Here is a 14347-nt window from a genome sequence, read left to right as displayed (position 1 = left end):
TTTGGCTTCCGTCCGAGGTGAGTAACCTAGCCCCACAGAGGCTGGGAAAAGTGTCCACGAGCTAGGGCGGCCACCCCTTCTTCTAATCTAAACTCCTTCCCTTTTCAGTGGGAGGGAAAACACAAAGGGAACTTTTATGAGCGTCCGTGGAGCGTTTTCCTTCGGTTCCTCAACGCTCAGCACTGTTTTTATTCAGACACTGGCTGAACCACAATTCCCAAGATGCACCCAAGTCCTACTTTGAAATCAAGCCGTTTCTGGTATTGGCTAGCACGGCTGCGCCCGAAGTGTGGTCTCATTGGATCTTACTGCCCCTTGCGACTTACGTCACTGCGACGTGCGGTCGGGGCGGTGGCGGTCACGGCGGGCGCCGCGCGCAGGATCTCACTCTTAGTATCACAGGGGCGGCAGCAGCACGGCTTCACCGGGTTGGGTCCCTTTCCTCCTCGGCCCCCCCCCCCCCCGCTGTGCTTCTGGGGGAGTTCGAGACTTGTGGCGAGGCAGCGACAAGCTCTAGGTGAGTCTGTCTCTGGAGTGTGAGTGCTGTGTCCCCGGGTGAAGAGGTAGACACCCCGCGTTGGGGAGGAGGTGACGGCTGAGGGGGCTAGTGTTCGAGTGTGGGTCGAGGAGCGCGTTCGTCTTAGCCCTGAACTTGGCTTTCTAACGTGACCCGCTGCTCCGGACAGTGCGCAGTTGCAGTTCGGTGGGCAGCGTGGAACGGCATACCAGGAGGGGCCTGGGTCCGCCCTCCTTTCAACCTCTGTCTCCTGAGCCTGGCCACTGCCCGCCTCGTCTCTTCTAGCAGAGGGTCCAGAGACTCTTAACTCTCCTCTGTTGTCGTGTAGTTGTCTGTCCTTACTGCCCACAAAGGGAATCTGCCCTCCGATTCTTCATTTCCGTCCCTTCTGTCATTTCCAGGAATTTTTTTGGTGTAGACTTTAAATGGGTTCTGCTCAGTACTCACTACTTTGATAGTAGTATATGGAGTAGGAAGATTTTCCTCTCTTCTTAGGTGGCGTTTTGGGCAGCCTTGTTGGCAGAGTGACTTGGGGCCTGTTTTCCCAAGCCCCATCGGGCTCTTTTTGTCTCTGTGTGCTGCTTTTAAAACTGCTGAAAACAGGATTTAAATCAGTGTTAGGGGGATCTGTGAGAGAGTTTGGGTTGAAAAATAATAGGTACTTTTTCCCTCCCCCTGGCTTTTGACCTTATTTAAACGTTTGCCTCTGCAATTTTAACAACTTAACGTGATGTCCCAACAGTGAATTTTGGTAGAAATGCTCAAATGTCCACCTGGGATTTTTCCACCTGGGAAGTCCACTGGTTAATTTGACTTCATTGCAGGCTGTTAGCTTTCTTTTTTAAAGTGGCATGGTTTTTAATGTTTTTATTTTTAGATTCTGGATTTCTCAGGCTTTAGCGTTATTCCCATTGTATCTCTTCCAGAAACAGCACCCCACAGCATTTAAAACTTCAGGAAATATAACATTTACGATAATTTGGTCACAAAACTCTTCCCAAAGAAATGTTCAAAATAATTCCTTTAATAAGACTGAGACTTTGTTTCGTTGCTGGGTTTGGGGGGGGGGGCGCGCTCAGATCACACACTTTTGTCACTCCCGTAGTTTTAAGTGCCCTCATACCGAGGGCTACCTTTATGCCTCTATTCACCAGACTCTGACACTTACTCTATTAGCATTTCTTAGGCTTTTCTTTTCTAATTTTTCGTTTCACTGTAATTTCAAATTTTATTTCATTTCGTTTCACTGCGCTCTAATTTCTAATTTCATTTCTGATGCTGTTGTTCATAGGTGTTTTCATTCTCAGACATTTTTCAAGAATGGTGATTGATGATCTGTAAGTAAAAAAATTTCATCAGTACTCAGGACTTCCACACATGTGGAACTTTGAGAAATTTCAAATTAATTTAAATATGAAGGGCATATTTCTTTTAATTTCTGTTTTAACTGCCCACCCACCTGTGCATGCTTTTATTTAGACTTCAGGCAAATTTTCTCTCTATTACTGGGGCAGTAGGGATGACAGGAGAATTTCCAGAATGTTTTACCATTCATAGACTTGTATGAGTTAATAAGTGATTGTTTTTTTTTCCATCAATAATATCAGTATAACTGAGGCTCTTTTTTTGGTATAAATCACAATTTATTTTCCAAAATGACAATGATTTTGTTTTATTCTTCATTTTAGGGGTCAGCAAACCTAACAGCTTGTGGGCCAAGTCCTGCCAGCTGCCTTGTAAATTTTTATTGGGACATAGTCATATGCAAACATATGCATGCATATAAATATACATACATATTTAGATATAGTCTATGGTTGCTTTGTGGTGCAACGGTAGAGTTGAGTAATTGCAACATAGACCCATATGGCCTGCAGAGCTTAAAATATTTGTTATCTGGCTCTTAATAGAAAAAGTTACCTGAGTCCTATTTTATTTTGTTAAAAATGATGCACATTCTATGTAGAAAATTAAAATGAGTCAGAAAAGTAAAAAGGAGAAAGTAAAAATCATCCAGAATCACACCACTCAGAGGGGCCTGTTTTTGTGATTATTCTTATAGAATGTCAGTGATTATTTTTATATAAATTGGCTCAAATTGTCTATTTGTAATTTGCTTTAAAAATCTCAGGTTATTTTTATTTGGCAGTTGAATACATATGTATTTTCTGCATCAAAGATCCTCTACTTGATGAATGAAGTTTTCCTGATTTGTCTTACTAGCCAGAGATTTAAAAAATTAGGAATGATAGATGCTTGATAATAATATGTACTTGGTGGTGGTGGGGGATATCATTTATTGAGCTCTTACTATGTACTAATTTTCCGACACTTTACATATAGTATGTCATATAATACCTGTAACAGTTCTGTGGATATACATGCTATTATCCCTGTTTACAGATGAGGAAACTAAGGCACAGAGGAAATCAGTGCCCAGATTTGTTAGCTTGTTAATAGTGGAGCTGGGATTTAAAGCCATGTAGTATGATTTCAGGACTGAAACTCACAATATGCTACATCCAGAGCCTCTCTTTAGAGTGCTGTTCAGTGTAGAAAGTTTAGACAGTCCAGAGGTATATTATGTAAAAATTCCTTATGTTCTTTCCATTTCACTCTTTCCATTTCCCTTTGTAAATAAACAATTGCAAATCTGTCTATATATGCAGGTTTAAATAAAATTAATCCTTTTTTTAGAGTTGTTTTATATTTACAGAAATTTATGCAGGTAGCACAGAAAGTTCCCATATTGTCCATTCCCCATTTTTCCTTGTTAATAACATCTTGCATTAATGGGGCATATTTGTTATAGTTCATGAACCAATATTGTTGCATTGCTATTAATTACAATTTAGTTTATATTAAGGCTTATTTTTTGGTGTTGCAGTTTTTTTTTTTTTTTAAATGAGATCAGACCAGTCATTGTTTAGCACTGTGTTTTACGGGGTAGTTTTTAAAATAATAGTACTTCTGGACTTTTTGATGCAAATAAACATTCTTAATTCACTAATTTGTAGATTAAGTTAGCATTCTCCTTGGAATGGGAAACTTGCTTGGGAGTTACTTCATTCTTTTAATCTTTCTCAAAAGTTTGTCTTGTAGTACCAGCTGCTTTTCTCTGAAGTAATGCTTATAATTTTTTTAACTGGATATTCTGGCTCTTCCTTGTAGCTGTTCAGCTTCTTAGAGATTTCTTGTTCTTCATTGGAAGAGTGGTGCACGTGAACCCGTTTACCATCACCATCATCCCCCTCACTGAGACTGGTATTTTCCCAGCCATCTTTATTGTTCCTGGCTTTCTGTTCCTCAGCATCCAGAACTTAAGTTCCTGAAATGTAATCTTCAGCATCTAAAGCCCATATTCTTGAGCTCTTGACTTTATCAAGGCATCTGTAGCCTACTCTGGAATTTTCTTCTGCAACAGCTGAGGATTCAGTGTTCAGACTCACTGGATCAATTCTAGCAGACATTATCATATTCTTATCCTTGTGTGTCCAGGTAGTTATTTGTCATTGAGCCATTATTTTTTGTTTTTCAAAAAATATATTTTATTGATTATGCTATTACAGTTGTCCCATTTTTACCCCCTTTCCCTCTGCCCTGCACCACTCCACCACTCACATTCCCCGCCTTTAGTTCATGTCCATGGGTTGTACATATAAGTTCTTTGGCTTCTGCATTTCCTATGCTATTCTTCACCTCCCCCTGTCTGTTTTGTACCTGCCATTTCTGCTTCTTATTTACTGTACCTTCCCCCCATTCTCCCCCCTCCCCCTCCCCACTGATAACCCTCCTTGTGATCTCCATTTCTGTGATTCTATTCCTGTTCTAGTTGTTCGTTTAGTTTGTTTTTGTGTTTGTTTTCTTAGGTTTGGATGTTGATAGTTGTGAGTTTGTTGTTATTTTACTGTTCATATTTACTGATCTTTTTCTTAGATAAGTCCCTTTAACATTTCATATAATAAGGGCTTGGTGATGATGAACTCCTTTAACTTGACCTTCTTTGGGAAGCACTTTATCTGTCCTTCCATTCTAAATGATAGCTTTGCTGGATAGAGTCATCTTGGATGTAGGTCCTTGCCTTTCATGACTTGGAATACTTCTTTCCAGCCCCTTCTTGCCTGTAAGGTCTCTTTTGAGAAATCCGCTGACAGTCTGATGGGCACTCCTTTGTAGGTGACTGTCCCCTTATCTCTTGCTGCTTTTGAGATTCTCTCCTCTTATTTTTAACCTTGGGTAATGTAATTATGATGTGGCTTGGTGTGTTCCTCCTTGGGTCCAACTTCTTTGGGACTGTTTGAGCTTCCTGGACTTCCTGGAAGTCTGTTTCCCTTGCCAGATTTGGGAAGTTCTTCTTCATTATTTGTTCAACTAAGTTTCCAATTTCTTGCTGTTTCTCTTCTCCTTCTGGCATCCCTATCATTTGGATGTTTGAATGTTTAAAGTTGTCCCAGACATTCCTAAGCCTCTCCTTATTTTTTTGAATTCTTGTTTCTTCATTCTTTTCTGGTTGAATGTTTATTTCTTCCTTGTGCTCCAAATTGTTGATTTGAATCCCAGTTTCTTTCCCTTCACTATTGGTTCCCTGTATATTTTCCTTTATTCACTTTGCATAGCCTTCACTTTCTCCTCTATTTTGTGACTATATTCAATCATTTCTGTGAGCATCCTGATTACCAGTGTTTTGAACTCTGCATTGAATAGGTTGGCTCTCTTTTTTGTTGCTTAGTTATATTTTTGGAGCTTTGATCTATTCTCTCATTTGGGCAATATATTTTTGTCTTTGTGCACCTGTTAGGTAGTAAGGGGTGGAACCTGAGGTGTTTGCCAGAGTGGGGTAACCCTGCACTATGGCTCTGTGTGTGGGAGAGGGGTCAGAGAGGAAACAATGCTGCTTGCTTTGCTCTCTGCTAGCTTTTAGTCACTTCCCCTGCTACCCACAGCAAATCAAGCCTTACTGGTGCTGATTCTCAGGTGGGTGGGTTTGGGTATGTTCTAGGCCCCTGAAGGTCTCTCCAATGAACTCTCCTGAGAGACTGGGAATGTCTCCTGCTGCCGCAGGTTTTTTTTCAGTCAGAGGTTTTGAGGCTTTATTTCCCCAGGCTGGAACCCTGGGTTGCTTAGTCTGTGTCTCCCATTTCCTTCTGGTTTATCTGTACACAAATGTGGAACTGCCTGGTTTGCCAGCTGCTGCCTTGCCCGCCCTAGTTCTCCAGCCACTGTGTTAATGGTGAATCCTCTCTGCCCCAGCTGCCCCTCTCTGCCCCTCCTCACCTGGATTCATCTGGATGAATGTTTCTTCTTTAAGTCCTTGGTTATCGAACTTCTATGCAGTCAATTTTCTGTCAGTTCTGTTTTTTTTGTTTGTTTGTTTTTAAATTTGTTGTTGTCCTTCTTTTGGGTTGTGTGAGGACACACAGTGTATTTACCTATGCTTCCATCTTAGCCCGAAGTCTGAGCCATCATTTTTCGTAGCACTGATTTCTACTGCTGCGTCTTCCCCAGAGTGCTTACACTGGGGAAGCACTCTGTAACAAAATGGCAGGCCATGGTCATGCGCAGTTTATGACTGAATGATCTTGAGGAGTACCGTGTGATGAGATGTTTGTGCAGCAAACAGATCTTGTTACTTCTCTTTATTTTGGTGCGTCTGCAGAAACCTTTGCATAAAGAGGTAGACGTTAGAAAAAGCTCATGAGTTCCCACCAATCTGGTTACAAAGTTCGTGAGCACCATCTTTACTTATAATACCTCCTTAGAGCTTGTTAGCTGCTTTAGTTGTTACTTTGGAGATTATGAATCTAATGGATAGCTGAAAAACACCTGTTTTTTCCTTTTGTTTTTGAAGCACTTTCATAATGTTCCCAACCTTTTCTTGTGTTTGGGGTCCTTATTCCTGTGGCATGCTGTATTAGCATAAAGTTACTGTCCTGTTCCTCTTGTTCACCCTTCTTTAGGAAGAAGTTCAAGACAGCAACTGATTTGTGACCTTAGAGAAGCAGTTGCGACATTTTTTTGGCATCATTTCTTCTGTGGAGTTCAGTTATCACTCCCAAAGATATCTTGAGTGTAGTTGCATTGCTGTTTCTTGACATATGTACTTGAAATTCTGTGATTCTTGTATTTTTGATACTTTATTCTTGTATTTTGTGCTTGTATTCTCACCAGTCACAATATGGGTATATAAGGTCTTAGATGCTTCTATGGCAGTGTAGAAGCACAGTGTAGAAGTTGCTCTAGCAGATGATGGATTGATGAGACTCTTCTCAGTGAGATGAGAGCTTTGCAAATTGTTATTGCAAGATCTAGATTCAAGACAGTGTAGTGTAATTGTAGGAGAGCAGATCTTTCTGCTCTCGAGGAAAGTTAAATGTGGGGGTGACTTTGCCCTCAACTTCCCCCATCTGCCATGGACGAAAGTAACACTACCAAGACATGATCTGCTTGGGGAGGAGAGGTGGCCAGTTTCTCAGAGGATAAAGGCCGAAAGCCCCTTCCTCCAGGGGCTTTTATTGGGTTGTAATACAGGGGAATACAGGGCGGCAAGGATCAAACAGTAGATAACATTTCAAAGAAATCTGAGGGCTTAGTCTGAGTCAGTGTCTGTCAGGAAAGGGGTTTGCAGAAACTTTGGGAGACATACTCATTTTCTGCTCGGACCCTTAACATATGAATGAAAGCACTCTTAGCAAAGTAGGTTTCACAGGATTTTTAGGAATTCTTTCTTATGCCAGATTACCCTGGATATTACCCAGATTACCCTTGCTCTAGCAAGGCAAGGAGCTGCACCTCCTCCCCATCACAGATATTCAGGCTTAAATGGATTAGAGCCAGGAAGTGTTTCTCCCAGAGGACATGGGGACTTGGCTATGTCAGAATAGTGGGGAGCCAAGGGTCCATTGCTCCCTCTTTGTTGCAGCCCCCTGAGTCCTTCCATAATGGCCTCCCAAGTGATTGTGTCTGGCTTAGGTTGCCCCTTGCTCTGAGGAGTCTTACCTGTCTCTTACTAGCCGACCATGCTTTGGGGGCAGGGGAGTAAGCTGAGGCAGTGTTTGCTACCAGAGACAAGCTTTATCTCTTTGTGGCTTGCATTCCAGAGGTCACTCATCCATCCTTAGCCATGGGGGGTAGTTACAATTCCTGAAACCAGGCAGAGCAGTTCCCAACAGTTACAGATGTTTTGGGCAGCAGTGACCGGTGTGTGCCATAAACATCATTAGCTTTGCCAGTACTTTGCAGGTGTGTTGGTTGCAATTTGAAAATCTCCAGATTGGATTTATAGGGAGCTTTCTCCTCTTGTAGAAACTCCTCAGTGTAGGTGAGAGGGTCCACTTTATTAGTTCTGTAAGTGATGTAGGTGGCAGTGTGGCTTGTGTTTGTTTCTGCTGGGCATGTTGGCTGCAGATGGGCTCAGTGAGCAATTCTCAGAAAACCTCACCACTGACATCAGCCAGCCCTTCTCAGGCTGTAGTTTGGAACTATGCTTCTAGGTGTGGGGGAAACAGCCCTTGTCTTACAGTGTGCTTAAAAAAATAATAACATGAATAACTTTCCATGTTAGTACATCTGCATCTGCTCTGGTCTTTTTAAATAGCTCTTTAGTATTTTACTGAGGGAGTACCCCATAATTTAATAGTGTTCCCATTGCTGGACATTTGGAGTGTTTAAATTTATTGTATATTTACATGTGCCTTGCATGTACAATTGTTGCATGCTAATGACTATATTAAAGTGCTGGTAGCAAGATTTATTAGAGTAAAAAGTGATAGTACATTCTCAAGAGATGCAGAGAGTGGGCAGGATAGAGGGTAGTGGCTGCTGCTAATGACTCTTCAGAGTAACTTTCTAAGAATCTAATTACTGGGTTGATATGGTTTTCATTTTGATGTATATTGTCTGACTGCCATCCAGAAAGGTCACAGCAATGTAAACTCTCATCAGAAATGTGGTTGTTGGTGAGATCTAGAGTCAACATGCCATTGCCACCTTTAAAAAAAATCTTTATCTGTTTGGCTGTTAAACATTTCCTGGAAAATATTCTGTCTCACTGGGCGATATAATTTAGAATTACTTTGGGGCATATGTTCTCTAATTGTTCTTCTGAGTATTCCTTTAGAGCTGCTCCCCTGTTTCCCTACTTGGAGCTTGAAAACAGTATGATCTGCCACTTCTGCTAAAATAGGATCCGGTGACTTTTCAGTGGCTATCTAGTTCTTGAGGGTAAGGAGTATACAGCTTTCTTCATATCGAATAGCAACCTTGGTATATAGCAGGTCTTGAGTAAACAGTCTCTTTAAAACCTAAATTGGATCTTGTTCTGTTGGGGTTACTAGTGAGTAAAGTGTTTTAACTTTGTTAAGAATAACCTTTTCAAAGTCTTTGTGGAATATAAACTTGAAAATTTATAGTATAAAATTGTCATCTGGGTGTATATTTTCTAGCTCATCCTTTATTTAATAAGATAATGATTATATATTTTCCTTATTTAATGATTGATATTCTAGGACCTATTTTTTAGGAATGGTTAACCTACCTGATTACTTTTCATATTCAGTTTTGGAAGTTAAGGAATAGATTAAATAGGGTATTTGTTTCATGTAACCCATGGTTTTGACCTTCCTGTTTTGGAGTATACGGTGTATTAGAGGGGGCATATACTAAGTCTTGACAGAGGAAAGAGGAAGCTAAATTCTGGAAGCTGCCAAAATATCCTCAGGCAGGGGGGAAATACCTATGAGAAAGGACACTTCAAAGCTTTTTAATGGATGACCACAGAACAATAGAATTAATTTTTTTTAATTTATTGATTTTTGAGAGGGAGGGAGGGAGGAAGAAACATTGATTTGTTCTACTTTTATTTATTTTTAGAGAGAGGGAAAGGGAGGGCAAAAGAGTGGGAGAGAAACATTGATGTTTGTGGATCAGTTGCATTTTGCATGCTCCCAACTGAGGACCCGGCCTGAAACCCAGGGATGTGTCCTGACTGGGAGTCGACCTGGCAACCTTTCTCAGGCTGGCCTCCAATACAGTGGCTGGCCTCCAATCCACTGAGCCACACCAGCCAGGGTGCTATTTTTGTTTTTGACTAGAGGTCCTAGTTTAAAAAAGTTGAGGGCTAAACATTAACATTTTAAGCTAAGGAAAGAGATTTTCTGAGAGAGTTGGTTTGAATTAGGTTGCATATGTGTGTTTTATTTGGCTAACACAAACTTTTTTATTTTTATGATATTTCAAACATACAGAGCAGAGACTCAGTATAATTAACATCCATATATCTATCATACTATATTAAATCTTAACACATTCTGCCCTGGCTGGTGTGGCTCAGTGGATTGAGCGCTGGCCTGTGAACCTAAAGGTTGCTGGTTTGATTCCCAGTCAGGGTCTGTGTCTGTTTTGTGGGCCAGGTCCCCATTGCAGGTGCGAGAGCCAACAGATCCATGTTTGTCTCACACATTGATGTTTTTCTCCCTCCCTTCCCTCTAAAAATAAATAAATCAAATCTAAATCTGAACATTTCCCCATACTTCCCATTTTTTGAAGAAAAAGTAGAAAGAGAAAATACAGCTGAAGCATCTTCTGGATTGTATTTTACTTCCCAGAAGTAATGATTATCCTGAATGTTGCTGATCATTCCTAACACCTGTTTTTATGTAATTACTTCATAGGAATATATTTACAAACAGATTATAATACTGTTTTGCACATTTTCAAACTTTATGGAAACAGTTTTCTGCCTATACTGTAACTGCTTTTTTTTTAATGAATCTTGCTTTTTAGGGTCATATGAAGTAGATCTTTTACCATTTTTAACCACAAAAATGGCAGTTTTCATATGGTTCAACTTTATTATTGTCATCATATCCTTCTGCTATATATAGTTACATTATTGTAAGAATACAGCCAGTTTAAATTCTCATGTTGATAGGTATTTACATTGTTTCCATTTTTTCCTTAAAAACAATGCTACTGTTAAAATACTAGATAGAAAAGTATCAGATTGTATTGCAGGTAGTAAGGATGAGTGTTTTGTGGCAGATCTTTTCATGGCAGAAAGCTTTTCTGAAAGAAAGGGTTTATTGAGCCAAATGCTAGCCAGGAAAGAACAGGTCCTGGGGGTGCAGTCTAAGCCATTGGCAGCAGGGCTAGATGGAGAAGGCAGCATGTCCTCTGCCCTTGAGTTCATAGGATCTTTTATATGCAGGGGTGGGCAAAAGTAGGTTTCCAGTTAGTACAATACAATATAATAGTTATACAATAATACAATGATTAATATACAGTAATACAAGAACAACTTGTGTACTTCAAACTGGAAACCTATTTTTGCCCATCCCTGTATATAAATTATGTTTTGAGGAAGAAAGGTTTAAGTTGTTTTGAAAGAATTTGCATTGGCTACAGATAAGTGGGTGGGAAAGATGAAGAGAGGCTGTTCTTAAGGAAGGTGCATAGTCCTTAAGGAAGAATATTTACTATTGATTGGTGCTGGGCAAGTCCTGGAAGTTCATGCATAAGCAGGGTGCTGTGGCACCTGGTGGTCTCTATAGAAATTTATTCAAAGCTCCAAGGTACAGTCAGGAATGTGAGCAAGTCTAGTGTTAGTTGGCCCACAGCTGTTAACTAGTTAACTACTCTTGTCTCTCACTCTCCCCACCTGCTGTAATTTACTTTAGGAGGTCTCGGATTTTTTTCTCTTGTCACTACATTGAACATTTCTGATTGGGAATCCTTGTGCGCATATTTAAGGCCTTTGTCAGGTTTTTCAAACTGCATGTTGGAAGCCATTAAGGGATTGGGAAATCAGTTTAGGAATTAAAATGGGGTGGGACAGTGTCAGGTTGTATTGCAGGCAGTAAGGGTAAGTGTTTTTGCAGTGTGTCTGTATGTGTACTAAGTTTGGAATGAAGTTCTCTGGGGTAAATTACTTAGAAATAGAATTACTGGGTTGGAGGTTATGGAATTATTGCTAAGTTGCTTCCCCAAAATGTACCACTTAGCATTTTTTAGCACTAGAATCAGAATTTGCTGTTACCAAACCATGCATGATCCTTGAAATTGTCAGATCTTTTACATGTTTACCAATCAGATGAGTGTGAAATGATACCACATTGTCTTAATTTTAGTTTTTTGATTAATTATGAGATAGAGCATGTTTTCAAATGTTGAATAACTATTCATGTTTTCATGAATGGGCTGTTCCCTCTCCTACCTTTTCAATTGGGTTGTCATTATAATTTGATTTTAGGAGTTGATTTTATATTCTGGTTATGTCTTATAAGTGAATTGCAAAAATCTTCTATTCTCTATGTCTTATCTGTTAATTTTTATATGGTTTGTTTTGAATAAAAGTGATTATTGAATCTATCATTATTTTTCTTAATTGTTTGTGTTTGTGTATTATTTAAGAAATCTATTTCATATCCTGAGATCATTGAGTCTCCCATATTTCTTTCTAAAAGTTTCAGACTTTTTTTTTTACATTTAGGTTTTGATTCTTCTCGCTGGAAAAAAATTTTTTTGGTATATGATATCAGGCAGGGATCTAATTTAATTTTTTATGTGCATAGGCATTTAACAGAGCTGTTTAACAAAGTGTATTGTAAACTTGAACTGTAAATCTTTTTTAATAAAGATTTTATTCATTTTTAGAGAGAAGGGAAGGGAGGTAGAAAGAGAGGGAGAGAAACATTGATGTGTGAGAGAAAGGGCAGTTGGTTGATTCTTGCATGCCCCTAACAGGAGGCCTGGTCCTCAGCCTAGGCATGTGCCCTACTGGAAATTGAATCTGCCACCTTTCCAGTCATAGGCTGGCACTCAGTCCACTGAGCCACACCAGCCAGGACATAAATTGTTTTTAATTTTTAAGTTTTAATTTTGAGAGTATATTTATTAAAGCTGGGGCAGTGAAACAAGGAAGGGCCTAGGACAGAAGAAGCAACATGAGATAGCCTGGGCAGGGCTTCTTGCTTCTTTACAAAGGTTATGAGAAAGAAGTCATCCAGGCCAGGGCTACTGTCCTTTCATTGGAAATCAGAGAAAAGGGGGCTCTGGGAACAAGATCAGGGGGTTGGTTAGCCCTGGACAAGCTGCTGCTGCCTGTTGCTCCTCTTGTTGCAAGTCTTGTGAGGTCCCTTGGAGTGTAGGAGTTTGATGCTTGTAGGGGGAGAAGAGGAAGAAAGGGAAGGGCACAGGCATGCTCCTGGGAGGGAAAGTGTGCTTGAGTTGTAAATCTTTTAAGCAGTTTCAGTTCAGCACAGTAATAGCCTTTTTATTTTTCACCAGGCTGATTCATGTGTTCAAGTTTGTGACTTCTGGACCAGAGTAATGCGATTGGTCAATTGCTTGATCCAGAACTAGAACCTAGAGGTGTAGATATAGAGCATACAGGTAGTGGGCAATGGTGTGTTTACATGTGAAACAGTTTTTTCTTGTATTTTTGTTTATTTGGTTTTTTTATATGTCTACATTCAGCTGTACTGTCTGAATGATCCAGACATACAACACCCCCCGCCCCCCGACTCTTTCCCAGTGGTTTTGGGAAAAAACCATTTCACTTATAAAACTGAAACACTAAAGCATTAAAATACAGAAAGCTTGTTTAACTGACTCCACAATAGCATTAACAGATGAAGTATCCCTTCTGTAGCTATTTCAAACCAAACTGGGTTAACTAACTGATTGTAAATTAGAAGAATACTGAACTCAGAACTTGACTTGGACAGAGTTATTTGTAATGGTAACTAACAAACCTCTGAAGATGTAGAGTCCCCAAAACAGCTAAATATGGGTCACAGAGTCACCAGCTGTACATCACAACATGGCAATATGGATGGGGTAGGTCAAGGGGACCTAGAGGGGCCGCAGACATATTAACTGCGATGCATAAAACTAAATCTTACAGTGAGGAGGGGTAAGTGCAGAAGCTACAAATCTTCACTCTCAGGGCTTTACCTGTAGTTCATGCTGTGGTCTGCGTTTCTGCTGTAACCTCCCTGTGATGACTGGTAGGAGCTGGGAGAGCCATTGTAATTCTGGTTGGATGCTGGGAAATTATAGTTCACTGTGACCATTACCTCCTTGTTTGCCTTGATAGGAGGAGCCACCGCAGAACCTTCTCTGTAGCCCCCTCTGTGAACCTGGGTTGTAGGTGAGCTACCTAAACTATAGCTGTTCCAGCTGCTTTGGAGTCCGCTACCACTGTAGTTGAATTTGCTCTCCTAGCTGTAGTCAGAGTGGCAGCTGCCCTTTGGAGGAGCTGTAGGAGTCGGAGAAGGAGGAGTAGTTGTCTTGGCCATGACTGTGACTTTTTTGTTTTTGTGCAGGGGGCCATAGTTGCTGTATTGGCTCTGGTTGTAGGACTGCTGCTAGTCTGGGTGGAATTAGTAGCCTGAACCCTAGGAGGGGCTTTTGCTGGCCCTTATGTGGCTGATTCCTATTCCTGGCATGTTTCTGGAGAGGTTGTAGCTGTTGCCTTGGTGGTAGGAGCTAAAAACGGGAGGAGCTACCACTGCGTCCGCTACCACCACCATTCCCAGGATGCCCTCCATTGCTGTAGAACTGTCTGTAGCTAATTGTTGCCAAGTTGCTTCCATACCCGTAGATGCCATACTTAGTGCCAGCATTCATGTAGCCTCCATGGTTGGCACCACCAAATCCTCTTCCTTGGCCACAGATGTTTTCCTCTTCTTCCCTACCCTCAAAGGTTTGGGGGCATGGGCACTTCGTTGTGCACGGGGCCTCCCATACTGAAGCCAGGATTATGCAGCCTAGCAGCAAATTTTGGTCCACCTCTGACAGGCACAGGTGCTCTTTTAATTGGCTTCAGGGGCC

General features: G+C 40.8%; 1 protein-coding gene and 1 pseudogene across 1 annotated transcript in view; one reads left to right on the top strand and one right to left on the bottom strand.

Moving 5' to 3' along the window:
* Positions 1–305: 305 nt before the first annotated feature.
* LOC118999906 (interleukin enhancer-binding factor 3-like) lies at positions 306–14345 on the bottom strand (annotated as a pseudogene).
* ADIPOR2 (adiponectin receptor 2) overlaps positions 424–14347 on the top strand; it is a 102532-nt gene continuing 88608 nt past the window's right edge. Inside the window, exon 1 of the mRNA XM_037064788.1 lies at positions 424–517. The gene's annotated coding sequence lies outside the window, so the exon portion shown is untranslated. The remainder of the gene's footprint in view (positions 518–14347) is intronic.

This window comes from Sturnira hondurensis, unplaced genomic scaffold (genome assembly GCF_014824575.4).
Source record: "Sturnira hondurensis isolate 20B ecotype Veracruz unplaced genomic scaffold, ASM1482457v3 Scaffold0015509, whole genome shotgun sequence".
In the NCBI taxonomy this organism is placed as follows: domain Eukaryota; kingdom Metazoa; phylum Chordata; class Mammalia; order Chiroptera; family Phyllostomidae; genus Sturnira; species Sturnira hondurensis.
The sequence above is the reverse complement of the archived record's forward strand: the minus strand, read 5'-3'. Positions and strand labels throughout refer to the sequence as shown.